Source organism: Benincasa hispida, chromosome 4 (assembly GCF_027475165.1).
Source record: "Benincasa hispida cultivar pf3 chromosome 4, pf3_genome.v1.1, whole genome shotgun sequence".
NCBI lineage: Eukaryota > Viridiplantae > Streptophyta > Magnoliopsida > Cucurbitales > Cucurbitaceae > Benincasa > Benincasa hispida.
This window is the reverse complement of record NC_143481.1, coordinates 39,174,363-39,193,957: the sequence shown is the minus strand read 5'-3', so window position 1 is coordinate 39,193,957 and position 19,595 is coordinate 39,174,363. Positions and strand designations below refer to the sequence as shown.

The 19,595-nt window shown below is 34.9% G+C and overlaps 1 long non-coding RNA gene across 1 annotated transcript in view; it reads right to left on the bottom strand.

Annotated features, from left to right (window-relative positions):
• Positions 1–1,795: 1,795 nt before the first annotated feature.
• Positions 1,796–19,595, bottom strand: part of LOC120075172 (uncharacterized) — a 37,299-nt gene continuing 19,499 nt past the window's right edge. Inside the window, exon 2 of the long non-coding RNA XR_005481207.2 lies at positions 1,796–2,044. This is a non-coding gene — a long non-coding RNA (uncharacterized LOC120075172). The remainder of the gene's footprint in view (positions 2,045–19,595) is intronic.

The following is a 19,595-nucleotide window of genomic DNA, read 5'->3' as shown; positions in this document are numbered from 1 at the left end:
AATCTTATTAGAACCGTGATCTTAGGTCTATCTCCACCAAGTTTTAAAACTCTTTTAAAATCATGATTCAAGCCTAAGTTCACATGCATGTCTTTCTTATTGACTTTAGTTCTAATTTCTCTTATAACTCTTATAAAAGAAACAACCAAAACCCATACACATTGCCATGCACAACTAAGTATTTATAACACTTATAAATTTAACCTATGTGTCATGCTTCATGTAATGTTCATTCATTACTATATATAACTCTTATATACTTGTAATGAACTAAGCAAACATCTTCCATACACTCTTATACTATAACACCTATAATATAAAGATGATGCATGTCTATGCTTAATGCATGCATAAATATAACTCTTATATTATATGATGCATGAGCATGCTTTTATGTAATTTAGATCATGCAAACTTTAATCATAACTCTTATAATATAGAGATGATGCATGACCAATGCATAACCTAAGGTGGGATTTCAACTATATGGCATACCATATGACATAGAATCAAACATACATCCTATGTACATTCACCAAAGACTAATGGACCGGGATGATTTAGCCTCAAAATTGGAAATAAAATTCTATCTATTACATTAACTCCATCGAGCAAACTGGTTCACAGTCGAACCAGGTCTTGGACTGCTCGGGCAAGGCCTCCCTGATCGTTTCGTAAACATGCCAAGTATCCACGATCGTTTAGCTACAATCGAGTACTATTTACAATGAGATGAAGCATGAGGCATTCGATCGTTTACTGCACCAAATTCAAACATGCAAGTCTAAATGATCGTGTAGACAACGACGTTGCTGTGAAGCACGATCGTCTAGACGATCATAGAGCAAGCGCTTAAGTGACAATTTACTCTATGATCGTGTAGTCTTTAACTAAGCGATGAAGCTTGCTGAGCTACACGGTCGTTTAGTATGTGCGCGTCCACCTTGCTGCCGAGTATCTCATACTCAACGATCGCTTACCCTATCATTTACACGACTTGACCAATGCTTGGTCGTCTTCTTTCTTGAAGTACAGTGGAACACCTTGCCTTGAAGCCTCATCACGAACGACTCACAGTGACTCAAACTCTTTGAATTATAGACTCGATAGCAAGTTATTATGCCAAAAAAACATAGAAGCCCTTAAAATTAAATTTTAATGTAAAAGAATTAAATAACAAAAGGCAATCATCCCAGAAAACTCCATTAATCCACATCCACAAAACTATTTAAAACTTAAATAGAATGTAGACATGATTCACCCACCAAGAATGTAAATGCTTTTCTATACAACAATGGATTTGGAATATCAGAACCTGGCTCTGATACAAATTGAAGGAACTCTTATCAAAGAGTACCTATGAGTGGAAGAAAATTACAGCATGCTTTTAATAATAAATACACATCATTAGGAAGTAAGACACCACTACTCAGTGACTCACTCACATGCATCCTAGGAAAATTGACAGGAGATCACCTAACATAGGATTTCTCCAAGCTAAGCACGCTTAACTTTGAAGTTCTTACGATTGAGCCACCGAAAAAGAAGGTGCACCTTGTTGGTATAGGTAGTAACTTTTTAATTCTTTTAAGCGTTTCTTAACCATACTTTCATGTCCTCAAGATACCTCTCATTCGGATGTGATATCGGTTCATTCATGTACCCCTCTTGAACTCGGGTCGTTACATGCCCAACTGTAACGACCCGACCCCCTAGGACTTAAGTTAGGCCATTGCTAAATACATGCATGCATGGAACTCAAAACAACACTTGGCTATGGCGAAATAAATGCTAATTAAATAAGGTAAGTTCAAAAGACTTTCATTAAATTCAAATACTAAAACAATAGTAGGGTACCCATAAATCATAAAGGACAATAATAAGTCTGAAAAAAAATTCTTAAAAGTAAGTTTTAAGCATCAAAACTAAAAGTTAAGAAGAACATGAAAAGAACTTTAAATCTCATGAGCGAAAGCATAAAACTGGTCCCAGTGGCTCGTTCACAAATTTTGCTTTTCATTCGCCGGCATGTCCCTACTCTTACCTGAAACATAAACATGAGAAAGGGTGATTATAAAATACTCAGTAAGTAATCCCACTACTGGGGTCAGGCTAGGCATCTATGTCCTCTAGATGCCTACCTCGATTGGAACATATAAACTGCTCTAGTCCTCATGGAACACATACATACATGAAAAACTTATTTCTATCCTACTATAATTAAGTATGCCCACTATCTCTAGTAAGTCCCGTAGGACTCACAACCTCTGGTGAATCTCGAAAGAAATACAATCTCTTACATACGCATGGTTATGCATACACCTCTTTCGTGTACACACAATCCCACTTAATGTGTACCTCTTTCGTACACATGGTTACGTATACATCTCTTTAGTATACATATAACCCATTGAATGTGTACCTCTTTCGTACACATGGATATGTATACACCTCTTTCGTATACATATAACCCACTGAGTATGTACCTCTTTCGTACACTCTAGATCCTCTCTATAAATGTAGGGATGCGTACCTCTTTCGTACACATGGTTACGTATACACCTCTTTTATATACACATAACTCACTGAGTATGTACCTCTTTCGCACACCCCAGATCCTCTCTATAAATGTAGGATGTGTACCTCTTTCATACACATGGTTATGTATACACCTCTTTTGTATACACATAACCCACTGAGTATGTACCTCTTTCGTACACCCTAGTACCCTCTAGGTATGTATCACTTTCATATACACCAGCCCTAGTACATCTCTTTCATGTACTAGCGCCCTTGGACATACATCACTTTCATGAAGTCACATAGTCTGGAAAGAAAAAGATATTGCATCTAACTTCATATTACATATAACGTTCACATAATCATGAATTCTCTAAAATCTCCTGATCAAGGTCTTGATCATGTTAATTAACCTTAACATACGTAATTAATCTAGTATTAATGAATCTACTCTAGTACATCACTTTCATGCACTAACTCATGTAAACAATCAAACATTTGAAATTTCATAATACATCATATAGTTTACAAACTTTCATAATAAATCACATCAATAAGCACATCCACAAAATGCTCTAACTTTCATCTAACTTTAAGACATTTTCGTAGTAGTGTCGCTTAACTTATAATTTAAGGTCATGCCCAATCGTCCTTTTAATATATTTCATAAAATTCTAAATCATGCTCATACATTAACATGCTTCAGTCATATTATCACATGCTCATATATCTTTTCTAAACAGTCCATTAAATCTCAGAACAGTCAAAATTATCCTTGTAACTAGTCTTACAATCTTCAACATCAACAGATCAAAACAACCATATGGAATCACATACCATATCATGCTAGCATTCAAGTGTCTATGTGCACAAATAAATCTTTCAAATCTCATACCAGAACATACATTGGTCATACTATACTATCAGTCCATCATGCTGTCATTCTGCCATATCATTCATTTATCATGCTAGCATACATCTAATGCTTGGCCCGTGGGCAGTTTCAGTAGTAAGATTACTTACCTCTAATCGCAAACTTTAGAAATTAGAAGCTCAACCTCTTCCTTGCCCAATGGAACAATTAAAGTTGCTAGAAGTCGCAAGCGTTGTGGCCATTGAAATTGTATGTTGCGGCGTCAGAGGACATTGGTTGGAGATCGTAGGCATTGCCGTTGTTCATTGGAAGGAGAAAACAAACAGATGGGAGGTGGGGTTTGACTTTTTATAATTACATTTAATTCCTTTCCGTTTTATCCTATTAAATTCCATTACATTTAATTCCTTTCCGTTTCAAAATAAAATTAATTCCTGCCATTAATTTTCAAATTGAATTTCAAATTAAATAATTTCACACCAACAACTAAATTCCCACAGTTACACTTGAAGTCCAAAATTCCAAAAATGCCCTTCAACTAATAATAATTACTGAAATTCCAAATAATAAAGTTACTGGAATTACATTATAACTAAAAAAAATGTGCAGGGTGTTACAATTTAGATGATCGTTTAGGGAATCTTGCTCTCGTGTGCGATCGTTTAGTAAAAGCTATATGATCGTTTAGGTCGACTGCGCGTGTACACGATCATTTAGGAAAACTTGAGCTATTATGTAGGCTCTGGTTAGCTAAACGATGGGCAGTGTACAACTTTTTGAAGCGATTATCTGATCCTTGCAAAATGAAAAATATTTTCATTTTATCCTTTAGTTATGAAAATTGAATACAACCTCCCACTTTCATGCACGGTTAAGGAGAAAACCACCAACAATTATCTCATAATTGTTTAATTATAAATAAATATAATAACTAACATATCATATTATATTTATAACCTATAGTTTTAATATCACATCATATGCAATATTTAAATCATAGTCCTTTTCTCCTTTACTTGATATAAATCATATTTATATCCTTTTCCTCCCATTAATGTATCTAATACATCGTATCAACTATATCATATATAATTGACCAGTTTAAGCATATCATATATAATCGACCTCCTTCTTATCAATCTGAACACTTCAAACTGACCCAGAAACTGATTCTTAACTTCAATCCATTGAGCTACCAAGGGGACCATATGGACCTGTGGCTTGAAGCTCCAACGGTACGTGAATAGTTGACTAAACTCTTTAGCCATAAGATCCACCATCCGTTAACTGCCAGGCACTCCACTAAAGACTGATATCTGCACTCTTCTCACCATAGATATATTTCTGTGTCCATCGGATATAACCACTCAATAGTACAATAACCCTTCACATATGCTCGTAAGTACAGTTGGACCAATTTACCGTTTTTCCCTTGTAGATACATCTAACTTCTTAAGTACCATTGATCCCTCTAATGAACAATACAACATAGTCCTACTATGTGTGAACACGTCTCGGGCCATGAGAAGGTGTGTTATGCCACTTTGTTCAAGCCCCGGAATCAGTCCTTAAGGGAGCAATCTATCTACTTACCTCTGCTTCGGGAAAGAAGTGAATTCCATTTTGTGTAGCTGAGTTCTCAGCTCCCAAATCAGATGAATCCCCAAAGTGGTAGGTTTGAGTCGGCAATCTGGCCACTCGTACCCATGCAAATCAAAGGACCGCCCTCAAAGGTAGGAGTTCTCAACTCACTCAGCATTGAGGTCATGTTGCCTATGGTAATCGTAGTGAAGTGAAATCTCTGTCATGAATGGCATTATATAACGAGACTATAACACTTCGTGGTCCGGTCTTATACAAACTTCTTTGTATAGGACGCCCCCACTCGCATGTCTTCACATGAATAATCAGGATCAGACCATCTATAGCATGTCACAAACACTTATAACAATCTACAAAGCGGGCCGCATCCGTAGTGTCACTAGGATAGGGTTTCCCTCCTATATCCATATACTACAGACCATTTTGGTTATCACTTAAGACGTGATCCACCTGTATGTCACTACATACATACTTAAGTTACAATGAAAACAAGAGATCTTAGTTTATTGGTTTATGGTAAAGCAATTAAACATCTCATGTTTCATAGACAATAGTGAAGAAAATATCAAATATTATTACATCATAAGCGTTTGTTCAATACAATGTTTACAAACTACAAGACCCAACGAAAGTTTAGGGCATCATCCCCAAAATCACGTCCGTAAGAGTTCGCACCGTGAGATCCATGTAACATTTCGTGTCACCTTGGGAGTGACCTCCATTCGGAAAGTGTTTGCATGGGTCAATAGCAAAGTGAATAGGGAAAGTAATTCATATTAAGTGGGTGAAGGATTTGTGTCAACGTGTCATGTGGTATCTTCCATTAGTTTGAACTATGAGATTCCTATGTTGCACCTATTTATCATCTTCAGGGCGGCATTAGCTAGTCGTTAACCATAGCTATCCCCTCGAAGGCTCGATGCAATGAGAAGGTTACGAACCCGCCTGATTACTATCTGAGTTTTACGAAAATCCTATCTATGGTGGCAGATGGCGACGTTGAGGATCCATTGTCTTATCAAAAGGCAATGGAGGATGTTGACCAGGATGAATGGGTCAAAGCCATGAATCTCGAGATGGAGTTGATGTACTTCAACTTAGTATGGGATCTTGTAGATCAACCTGATGAGGTAAGACCTATAGGTTGTAAATGGATCTACAAGTGCAAACGAGGTATTGATGGGAAGGTACAAACCTTCAAGGCTCGACTTGTGGCAAAGGGTTATACCCAGGTGGAGAGAGATGACTATGAGGAGACTTTCTCACCTGTTGCTATGTTAAAGTTGATTTGTATCCTCCTGTCCATTGCCACTTATTATAACTATGAGATCTGGCAAATGGATGTCAAGACAACTTTTGTGAATGGAAATCTTGTGGAGACCATTTACATGGTGCAACCCGAAGGATTCATTGCCCCAGATCAAGAGCAAAAAATTTGAAAACTAAATCGGTCCATTTATTAGCTGAAGCAGGCGTCTCGATCTTGGAACATTCGGTTTGATACTGCGATCAAATCGTATGCGATCAAAGCAGGCGTCTCGATCTTGGAACAAGAAGATAGTCAACAATTTAGTAGCTTTCTTAGTGTTGTATGTAGATGATATACTACTCATTAGGAATGATGTAGGTCTATTGACCGCATGTAAGAACTAGCTAACGACCCAATTCCAAATGAAATATTTGGGAAAGGCTCATTTTTTATGGGTATACAGATCTTTCGGGATCGTCAGAACAAAGTGCTAGCGTTGTCTCAAGCATTGTATATCGACAAGATCTTGCTCAAGTACTCGATGCAGGACTCCAAAAGGGGCGTATTACCATTCAGGCATGGAGTCACTTTGTTTAAGGACATGTGTCTTAAGACGCCTCAAGAGGTTTAGGAGATGAGACGGGTCCCATATGCATCTGTCGTTAGCAGTTTGATGTATGTGATGCTCTACACTAGGCCAGACATCTTCTATGCTGTGGGAATAGTCAGTAGGTATCAGTCTAACCCATGCCAGGATCACTGGACCGTAGTTAAGAACATTCTCAAGTATCTTTGGAGAATGAGGGACTACATACTCGTGTATAGGTCTAGGGATTTGATCCTTATTGGATACATGGATTCTGATTTTTAGACTGGTAAGGACTCTCGAAAGTCCACTTCAAGGTTAGATTTTACTCTTAACGAGGAGCTGTAGTGTGGCATAGCATTAAGTAGGGGTGCATTGTCGACTCCACGATGGAGGCCGAGTATGTAGCTGTTTATCAAGTTGCTAAAGAGGCCATCTAGCTCCGGAAGTTCTTGACAAAGCTGGAATTTGTTCTAGATATGTCTAGGCCCATCACCCTCTATTGTGACAATAGTGGTGCCGTGGCAAACTCCAAGGAGCCCAGGAGTCACAGTCGCGGTAAACACATAGAGCGGAAGTATCATCTTATCCGTGAGATAGTGAATCGAGAGGACGAGATCGTCACAAAGATCACCTCGGAGAAAAATGTTGCTGATCCATTTACGAAGGATCTCATGGCTACAGAGTTTGAGGGTCACCTTCAGAGCATGGGTCTACGGGACTGCCCGTGGCTGGACTAGGGCAAGTGGGAGATTTTATTGTATTGGGTTGTTATGCCCTAGTTTATTGTTTTGTACTTGTTTTGTACACCCCACTTCGCTTTAGGACAAATGGCAGATTGTTTGGGTTTTTGCCCTGAAGTCTCATGTCCTATAGTTTGTAAACAATTTTGTACAAATACTTGTGATGTATAATATATATGATATTTACTTCACTTCTTGACTATGCACATTTAGATGTTTTTTTATTTTACCACAAAACAATACACTTAATATCCCTGGTTGTCTTTATGTAACTTAAGCATGTATGTAGTGACATATAAGTGGATCATGTCTCAAGTGACAACAAAAAAATGGTTTGTATTATATGGATATAGGAGGGAAACCTTATCCTGGTAACACTACGGACGCGACCCGCTTTGTGGAATACTTACATGTGTTGTGACTTATCACAAATGGTCTTATCCTGATCATTCGTGTAGGGGACATGCGAGCAGGGGCATCCTATACAAAGAGTTTGTATAAGACCTGACCTCGAAGTATTAACGTTTCGTCATATATCTCCGTTCATGACAGAGACTTCACTTCACTAGGATGACCATAGGTAACATGACCTCAATCCTGAGTGAGTTGGGAACTCCTGCCATTGAGGGTGATCCTTTGATTTGCATAGGTGCGAGTGGCCAGTGCACCGATTTAAAACTACCACTTTGGGGATTGTTCTGATTTGGGAGTTGGGAACTCAGCTCACAAGATAAAGTTCACTTCTTTTCTGAAGTAAGGGTAAGTAGATAGATTGTTCCCTTAAGGGCTGATCTCGGAGCTTGAACGATGTGGCGCCACACACCTTCTCATAGACCGAGAGGTGTTCACACATAGTAGGACTATGTTGTACTTTTCATTAGAGGGATCAGTGGTATTTAATGAGTAAGATGTAACTACAAGGGAAAAACGGTAAATTGGCCCAACTGTACTTACGAGCATCTGTGAAGGGTCATCGTACTAATAATTGGTTATATCCAATGGACATAGAAATATATCTATGGTAAGAAGTGTTTAGTTGTCGATTTTTAGTGGAATGCCTGGCAGTTAATGGATGGTGGATATCGTGGCTAAAGAGTTTAGTCAGTTATTCACGTATCGTTAGAGCTTCGAGCCGTAGGTCCATAAGGTCCCCTTGGTAGCTTGGATAAAAGTTGAGAATCAATTTTTGGTCAGTTTGAAATGTTCAAATTGACAAGAGGGAGTTGATTATATATGATATAATTGAACTAGTTAATTATATATGATATAATTAATTTTATGTATGAGATACATTAATTTGTTTGAAATTGGATATAAATATGATTTATATCTAATGGAGGAAAAATACTATGGTTAATATATAATATTAATCCATAGGTTATGAATATAATGTGATTATATTTATTCTCTATTAATTGGACGGTTATGGGATAATTGGTCGGCGTCTCTTATGTTTTCATAACGGATGAGTAAGAGGAAGAATCACTTTGAGACGCTTCAATAGCTCACGGTGTATTAAGCATTAGATGCACAACATAGTGTTGAAGTGTGTCATCACTTAGTAAAAATCAAAGGCTATATGATAGTGTTGAACGATCACTTACCTATACCATAGTGCTGAGCGATCACTTAAAACTTACACCCGTGCACGCTATTTACTAAACGATCACTTACCTTTTTTTCTAAGCGGTCGTTTAACGCCCGATATTTACCAAAAAATCATATAGACAATTGCTTAGCTTTTCCTACCCGATTGTTTAGATGATCACTTACCTTTTCCTACATGATCGTATACTTCACCAAAATGATCAAGCTTTTTGTCTATACGATAGACGAACCTTTCTCTCACTTGCTTGATTGTTGTATATAATCTCCCTTCCTCCTCCCCTCTACCAAATCTGAACAAAGCCCACCATTTGGATTCTCACTCCGAGAATATTGAGGGCTTTGAATGGTGGTCTTGTCCCCATTTCCTTCTGTTCGTGTGGAGACTGTTCGAGGTAGATGATTGGGAGTTGTTGAACGATTGCTTGTCGTTCCAATGAAAGCGAGATTTGCTGTGAAGAAAAGTCTTCAGCTGGTGTTATCTCTCGGTCTCTTGTTTATTGTTCCTTTAAGCATGCCAGTAATTTAGCGGTGTGAATGCATATCTGTATGTTTGAATGTATATGTGGAAATTTTGTCACAATGAATTGGAAAGATCCGATTCCGCTCGTAGGTAACCTTGAATAAGTGTTCCTTTATTTATAACTGCCGTATGAAAGTAGGGGCCTCTGTTAGAGAACACGTCCTGGACATGATGGTCCATTTTAATGTGACAGAAGTAAACGGAGCTGTCATAGATGAGAAAAGTCAGGTCAGTTTTATTCTAGAGTCTCTTTTGAAGAGCTTCCTACAGTTTCGCACAAATGCGAAGATGAACAAGATAGAATATAACTTAACTACTCTTCTCAATGAGCTTCAGACTTATCAGTCCCTCTTGAAATCTAAGGGATAGAAAGCAGAGGTAAATGTTGCCACCATAAATAAGGTCTATAGAGGATTTTCGTCTAGGACAAAGTATGGCCCTTCTTCTTCTAAGAAAAATAGTGTTTTGATGAAAAAGGCTAAGGGGAAAGGAAAGATTAACACTGGCCACAAATGCAATGCTAAAGTTGTAGATAAAGAAAAATGTTTCCGCTGCAACGGGGATCGACAATGGAAAAAAAAATGCCCAAAGTACCTTGAGGAGAAGAAAGACAAAAAAGCAAAACAAGGAAATTGATTTCTAAAGAATGCTTACGGAAAGCATAACTCTCAGGGTTTTGAACATGAGAGGTTATCTCAGCAAAATCAGTGGGAGTTTCTGAAGTTGTTATATGGAGATAGATTCATTATAGTAGATAATAAACTTTTTGTTTTTGAAATGAAAATAAATCTTATATCATCTCTTGTTAGAATACTTAAAAGTATCTTTTGACATAAATGAATTGTTCATTAGCAAAAGAAGTATTTTTATTTGTTCTACTAGAAAAACAACTTATGTTTTCAAACCAACCAAAGCATAGGCCTTTTTAAATATCGAGATATTTAAAACAACTGAAACGCAAAATAAAAGACAAAAGGTTTCTTCAAGTACATATCTTTGGCACTTAAGTCTCGACCACATTAATCTCAATGAGATCAAGAGATCGGTTAAAAGTGGTATTTTAAACTAGATAGAAGACAATTGATCTTAGAGCCAAAGAACCCTTAGAACTTGTGCATTTAGACCTCTATGATTCGATGGATTTCAAAGCATGAGGAGGGTATGAATATTTCATCAGATGATTATTCAAAGTATGATTATGTTTACCTAAACTCATCATAAGTCTAAATCACTAGAAATGTTCAAGGTATATAAGACTAAAGTCAAGAACTTATTAGGTACAACACTTAAGACACTTCGATCATATCGAGGTGGAAAGTATATAGACCTTAGATTCCAGGACTATTTGAAAGAACATGGAATCCAGTCACAACTCTCTACATCTGGCACCTCAGCAGGGTGTATCGAGAAGAAGTAACAGAACCCTGTTAGACATGGTTCAGTTGATAAGTGAGTTATGCTCAGTTATCTAATTAGTTTTAGGGATACACAGTAAAGACTGCTATATATTGTTTGAACGTAGTTTCCAATAAGTCTGAAATTTTGTATGAGTTACGGAGAGGTAGTAAAAGTTGTTAATGACACGTAAAAGTTGTTTACATTATTTCAGAATTTGGGATGATCGACACATGTGTTGGTGCAAAACCCTAAGTAAATGGAAGTTCGTTCAAAAGTATGCCTATTTGTAGGCTACCCAAAAGTTGAATACTTCTTCAAAGAAAATAAAGTATTTGTATCTACAAATGCTGTTTTGCTTGAAGAAGATCACATGAAAGATCATCCAACCTGTGATAAGCTAGTATTGCGATAAGGTTTCCATAGAAGTTACAGAAAATCAACAAGTGTTGTTGATTTAGCTGGTTCTATAGCAAGAGTTGTTAGAACTAGTAAGTTGCATCTTTTTCAGGAGTTGAGAGTTCCATGTAGTGGGAGGGTTGTGTGACAGTCAGACCATAACATGGGTTTACCAGAAACTCATGTCATTTATTTTTTATGATGGCATCGAGAATCACCTCAAGAAGTTGAGGATATAAGATGCATTTCTATATTTGAAGTTAAAAATCTGTTATATGCTGATGAGTTTACAAAGGTCCTCACGGCTAAAGTGTTTGAGGGTCACCTAGTGAGCCTAGGTCTACAAGTTCTATAATCTAGGGTAAGTGGGAGAAAAATCCATGGATATATGATGCCTAGTGAAGACAAACCATGTGTATGTGATGCCTTAGTTTATTGAATTTCTCTCTAAAACTCAAACAACTCAACATTTTGTGAATACATGTGTTACCACTGGAGTTCTAGTCCAAGTGGGAGTTTATTTGGTTTTATGTCCTAAAACTTGTGGTTTGTAAACAATAAACTTATTTTGTTATCAATAAAGATGTTATTAAAGTTTTATTCAATAAAGTTGTTATTGAATGTACGAATTGCTCATTTTATTTTAGAAAGAAGAATAAATCTAATAAACTAAATATTCATGGCTATTATATGAATACTTGATTTTTATGTAGATACATAAGAGTGGATCAAGTTCAGTAAATAGCAAAAACGGTCTATAGTATATGAATAAGGCTGGGTACCTTACTCTGGTAACACTATCAGATGCAGCCCACTCTGTAGTTGTTACAATTTGTTGTAAAGTGCTAAAAATGAAGTGATCCTGATTCGTTCATGTATCGACATGAAGAGCGGAGGTATCTCATGCAATGAGTTTACATAAGATTAGACTAAGAAATAAGCCACTCTTACATTTTAACACTGTTTACTGTTTAAGACTGACTATTTCAAAGCGATAACCTAGGTAACTTAACCTTAATCCTGAGCTACCTATGAACTTCTATTTATTCGGGATTATCCTTAGATTTGCATGGGCGAGGGTTGGCTCAACAGCGCCGGCTCAATAAGCCTCCTATTTCAAGGGTAAGATTGGGTAGATAGTTGGGGACATAGGGGGCAAGACGAAATTCACTCCTACCCGCTTTTAGGGATAGTAGAGAGGTTGTTCCCTTAAATGTTGACTCTGGGTCTTAAACACGGGGCCCCACCCTCTCATTGGCCCAAGAGGGACTCGATTTAGTGATTGGATCACAAACCAATTGTTCATTAGAGGATCAGTAGGATTTAAAGAGAAAGATGTAATCTCGAGGTAAAACAACTTTTGACCCAGCCGTTATTATGAACAACCTGTGAACGGTTGACTTACTAAGCATTGTTATATCAAGTGGACATAATATATCTACAGTGAGGGGAGTGCAACTACTGAGCTTTAGTGGAGTGGCCTGGTAGTTAACGAATGACGGCTAATTAGGTTAAAGAGTTTAGTCAGTTAATCTCGAATTGTTAGATCCTATGATCGGTAGGTCAATGAGGTTCCCTTACTAGCTCATATCAGACTAAACCATAGAACAGTGTGATAAAGGAATTTGAAGAGTTCAAATTCAATTTTTTGGAGCAAAGCATTAAATATATACGATATATTTAACCTAATGTTTAATTGTGAATTAAACGTAAAGAGAAAGAAAATAAGAGATATTTAAATAAGATTTAAATATCAAGATTATAAATAAGGATCCATAATAATTGGGATTAATGTTGGATTTAATATTAAAATAAATTAATTATTTAATATTAATTTAATTTTAAAATTAATTATTAGAATTAATTTTGAAATTAAGTGGAATTGGTCAAAATTACATTAAAAGTCAAAATTGTTGACTAGGTAAAAAATGCAATGAAAGTCAAATTGTTGATTTTTTACTTTAAAAGTCAAAAAGTCAAATTTTTTACTTTAAACTTTGAGAATCCAACTTTAACCTTTGACCAAGTTAGTGGAAAGATCGAACAATTGCGAGTGAAAAATGCCAACATTTGCATTGCAAAATGTTGTCTTCAATTAAAGACACTTGCCCCACTAATCCCACTTTGAGTTAATGGATTTTTTAGTATCAAATTCTCATCAAACTCAAAGTTGCATGTTTTGCATGAAATGACCTTTAAAAGGAAGAGATTTATGTTATTTAGAATTTTTGGCCAAAGTTGAAATTTATGAGATTACTTGATTATCTCATAATTATTTTCTCTCAATTACTTAACTTTTTTCTCTCCAATTAATCACTCACTGAATCCCACCATCCCGTTCTAAGGCTGGAGAATTTCGTTGGTGGTTTATGAACAGTCCGTGAGGGGATTGGAGCTATTTTGGAAAAGATTCAAGTCTACAAAAGTTGTATTTTTTCCATCCCTTTATACTTGTTTTGATTGCATGCTTATTCTTTGAAATTATACTAATTAGAGTACTTTAGATATGTTTTTCCTTCCACTGCGTATTTGTTCGTTCCATCAAAATGATGATCTAGTAGGGGATACAACCTAATTCATCAAAAGGTATAATCACGAGTCACCAAATGGAAGTAAATTATGTTGGAAAGAAATTTTGAGAGATTTTATATTTTGATTTCTAGTTTTTAGATTGCAGGGATATTTGAAATTAGAACATTTCAAATTGAAAAAAAAATTAAGTAAAAGAGGGAAAGTAAATATTTGGGGAATAATTTAAGAAAATAATTACCCAAATAATTTTGAAAATGATTTGAGAAATTTCGTGAGATAATTCAACATATTGTATTTTCATTTGTAATTAGTAAATTAGTAAATTGAATTATGTTGATTGTTTTATGTGTTTGTGATAGAGTTTTGGAATATGTGGTTTTTGTAGGATGATATTGGGTCTTGTGGTTGATCGTTACTGTGAATTTAGATGTTGATGATAGTGATATCTTCTTGATTTGATTCATATATGTTAAAAATAACTTGATCGATGGTTTGTTCCACCAATTTTTTTTTTCATATGGTATTTTCTATTTTGTGAATACATTTATGTCATCGACTAATTGAAGGCTTTTCCACTCCTAATCTCTATATTTCATTATTGTCTTTAGTTTAGCTTGAACATGATTAATGGGTGTGCTTTGGTTATTTTTCGAATCTTAATGTTTTAGAATGAATCTTTCAGAACTAGAATGTGATCATAATTTTGTTAATCCTTATAAATGAATTTCATTCTATACTTATTTTTGAAATGGTGTGTTGACTAAGTCGTCCGTCATCGAACTGAAGACATGATTTTAGAATTTTGGAGAGAACGCAACATATTAAATTTTCACTTTATGTTGAGTAAATTAGTGGACTGATTAACTTTTGTGCTAGACATGCTTCTCTTTTTGGGAAATGTAGGTATTGCAACACTACAGAAAATCTATTGTGTGGGTCTAATAGTTGTTAATCATTAAGTATGATACCTTTATGGTGAAGACTTTCGGATCGCATCCAATTTTTAAATTTCAAATTATTGTCAATTTGGATGATGATGGTAGTGAGATTTTCATGATTTGATTAAAATCTTGATTAAAATCCAAAATCATCGAATATATTCTTAATCTCAATGATATATATTTCAAATTTTTATATAAGGTATGAGAATTTGAGAATTTCATTTAATTGCTATATTTGAGCATGATATCCAATATATATTTGAATATTTCGTAATTAGCAAATCATCTCATGACAAGTGTAATAAGTAAATAATCTTATTGTTGTTATTGTATTGCTTTTCATATCCTAAATGGGATGCTACAGCTACTTGAGCAAGTCTAATTAACATGTTACCATGAATGGAAATAACATTCCATGTGTATTATATTTGACAAAAGTTTATGCATGATTAAATTGTTATATTTGGCCATTAAATTTCATGAATTTTAAAAGTATTATTATTACTTTTAAATTGAGTTTGGCTCTATAACATTATTTGGACTATCACCAAGCTTTCTTATAGTATGAAAATATGTAAATTCCATCAATTTTATGTGGAAGCTTGTAAAAATTGATAGTAATTTGAGATATTGTCTAAGCTGTAAAATATGTTGATATTTTATAAGGATTTTTCATGCGTATATAAATGATAACAACTATCTTTGTACGTATGAGACTTTTTGGGGTCAAATCCAAAAGCAAAGCCACGAGGACTTATGTCCAAAGTAGATACAATATCATACTATTATGAAGATGTTTGGAGAGTTGTTATCCTTAATAAGTGGTGTTAGAGTCGTGTCCCTAGTTTAGTCATGTTGATATAATTCTTAAGTGTTGAACAAAGATATAGTGGAACCTCGAAAGAATTTGTGGTGTAATCCATAATTGAACTATATCAGATAGACAATATGCTCTGGTGAAAAGAAGTTAATATAGATAAAAGTTAGATGGATGGAAGACTATTTCAGAGGAGGCTCGATTGGTCCTTTTTTCAAGGGGAGGATTGTTGGGAATACGACCAAAGTCCCACATTGGATAGATATGATCATGAGTACATAGGTGTACATATATATAATTTCAATTGATTGAAATCTTTAATGAGTATGTCTAGGATCTTGAAAGAGAAAATGAAGATTGATGATTTATGGTTGTTATATAATTTAGCAACATTTGAAGAGACATTATGAATTACACATGGATCTTCAATTTTTGAAAGGAAACAAACTAGTTAAATTTAAATGAATCTTCAAATATTTTGATCCATATTCTTATATGACTACAATATTTGAAATAACTATTATAAACCCTTAACAACATTAGTATAATACATCGTATGGATGTAAAGAAGTATTTACTCAAGTTGTTTGAGTTGATTATGTGAATATTTGTTAATATCCTTTGATACGTGCGCTTACTCAAGTTGATTTGAGTTAATTGTGTGATTTATGTTGATGGTATACTGATCTTTGATACAAACATAGATGTAAGTAATAATACTAAGTTATTTATGTCCTAACAATTTGAAATGAAATATTTAAGTGAGGATGATGTGAGGTGTTAAGATAAGGAAAACTGAAAATGGATTTTCTTTATATCAATTACACATTAAAAAAATGAGATTTGAATGTTATGATGATGCTCCTATAGGAACATTTTATGATGCTAGTATGAATCTTAAGAAAAATAAGGAAGATAGTGTTTCTCGATTTGGATATGCAAAGATTATAGGAAGTGTTATATTTTTATGAACTATAATAGACCTATGGTTAAATATCATTTTATTGCTCTTCGTTGTTTATTAAGGTAACTTAATGGTACAATAGATTATTGTTTGCATTTCAATATTTTCCTACCATACTACAAAGGTAATGTATGCAAATTGGGTATCTTAAAATGACGAAGTAAGCTTTACTAGTAAATATGTTCTTATTGGGTAGAGGAGTTATTTCATAGAAGTATGCCAAATAGACTTGTATAGCAAGGTTCACCATGGAGTATGAAGTTATTACTCTAGAATTAGCATGACAAGAGGTTGAGTGGTTTAGAAGTCTAATGGGAGATGCATCATTATGAGGGACATCTGTATGAATGGCTTAGATGTCTACTGGGAGATGTACCATTAGGGGGAGACATTAGTACCAATCTCTTTGTATTGTGATTCATAGGCTGCCATAGGAATTTCCAAGAATAGTGTATATGATGGCAAGATAAGGCATATACGCCTCAAGCATGGAGCTGTGAAATAATTACTGAAAGGAGGATTATTTCATAGTAAGATTTGAGAGGAATTTTGCAGATCCTTTCACTAAAGGCCTAACAAAAAGAGTAATTCTAGAATTTTCGACAAGTATAGGACTCAAATCATTATACTGGTCCGTAACCCTTCATCTGGGTGGTCTATTGCAATAGACTTGATGGTCCATAGTCCTTTATCTGGGTGGTCTATTGCGATAGACTTGATCGTCTATAGTCCTTCATGTAGAAGGTCCTCGTACAGACTTGATGGATAGAACTAAAGCCTTTAAAATTTTCATAGCCTTTCCTTTGGGTAGTCCTGGTATGAACTTGATGGATAATTGTAAAATCATCATAGCTCAGTTTTTTAGTGGTTTGTCTTTGAAAGACTTAATGAAATTGGTCTTGATATGGACTAGACGTGAAGTCTTCATAACTCAGTCTTTGAGTGGTCTATTGTAATAGACTTGATGAAGCAATTAACATGATTGTGAAGGTGTCGCCACTTTCTGTGGAAAAGATTAAGGGTCTTTTTCTAGATTTTTCACATTAACCCGAATTCTATGTCCATGGCCTTAAATAACACGCTTTTATCACAGAATCGTTGAAAATTTAAGGAGTAAAACGCGTTGTGGGGGTCTCAACAGTAGTTATTGAAAGTTCAAGAGGTAATTCACTTTCTCTAATAAAATTATTGTCCTACTTCACTATGTATCAATTCAAATTGTAATATATAAATGCTTGAGTTTGTTCTCCTATCTTTGCTAAAAAACTTTAAGTTTTCAAGGGTTTTAAGTTTTTTCTCTTGTTAATTTGTTATACTAGTCATTTGTGGGGGGGATTGTTGGAAATGACTTTAGGCCAAGGCCCAGATCAAACTCAAAAGTTGAAAAACTAACCATTTATGACCATTGAAAACTAGTTGTCTATAGTTGTTGGAAACTAACCGTTGGAAACTAGCAATTTATATGTTAGGTTTTATGTCCTAAAACTTGTGGTTTGTAAACAATAAACTTATTATGATAATTCAATAAGTTGTTATTGAATATATGAATTGCTTATTTCATTTTAGAAATAAATCCAATAAACTAAAAGATCCATGACTATGATATGAGTACTTCAACTTTATGTGGAGACATCGAGTAAATAGTCAAAATGGTTTATAGTATATGAATAAGGTTGGATGCCATATTCTGGTAACACTATTGGATGCGACCCATTCTGTAGTTGTTACAAGGAGTTGTAAAGTACTACAGAAAAAGTGATCCTAATTTGTACATGTGATAACATGAGGAGTGGGGGCGTCCTGTGCAATGAGTTTGTACAAGATCGGAGTATGAAATAAGTCACTCTTACTTTATAACATTGTTCACTGTTTAAGATTGACTATTTCACAACAATGACCTAGGTAACTTGACCTTAATCCTGAGCTAACTATGAACAACTATTTATTCGGGATTATCCTTAGATTTGCATAGGTGAGGTTGACTCAACAGTGTCGGCTCAATAAGCCTCCCATTTCAGGGTAAGATCGAGTAGATAACTGGGGACATAGGGTGCAAGATGGAATTCGTTCCTACTTGCTTTTAGGGATAGTAAAGAGGTTGTTCCCTTAAGTGTTGACTCTAGGTCTTGAGAGGGACTCAATTTGATGAACAGATCCAAATCCAGTTGTTAATTAGAGGATCAATGGGACTTAAGGAACAAGAGGTAATCTCGGGGGTAAAAAGCCTTTTGACCCAACCGTTATTATGAACAACCTGTGAAGGCTTAACTTACTAATCATGGTTATATCGAGTGGACACAATATATCTACAGTGAAGGGAGTGAAACTATGGGCTTTAGTGGAGTGACCCAGTAGTTAACGAATGAGGGTTAATTTGGTGTAAAGAGTTTAGCTGATTAATCTCGGATCATTGAAGCCCATAATTTGTAGGTCCTCTAAGTCTTCCTACTAGCTCACAAACGGATTAGCCTAAGAGTAGTGTGATAAGTTAATTTGAAACGTTCAAATTAGGGTTAAGAGAATTAGTAATTATATACACGTTTAGTTTTGGAATGAAACAAAATTTGAGAATCAATTAATATTTAAATATGATTCAAATATTAAATTCATGAATAAGGATTCATGGTAATAGAATTGGTGATAAATCAATTTAATATTTAATATTAAATTGATAAAATTAATAAAATTGTTAAACTAATTTAATAATTTCATTTGAAAATTAATTATTGAACTAATTTTGTAAAATTAATAAAATTTCAAATTTTTAATTGAAATGAATTTTTTATTTTAGAAATCAAGATAAAAGAAGAAAATTAGAAATGAAAAAAGTGGGACTTTTCCACTT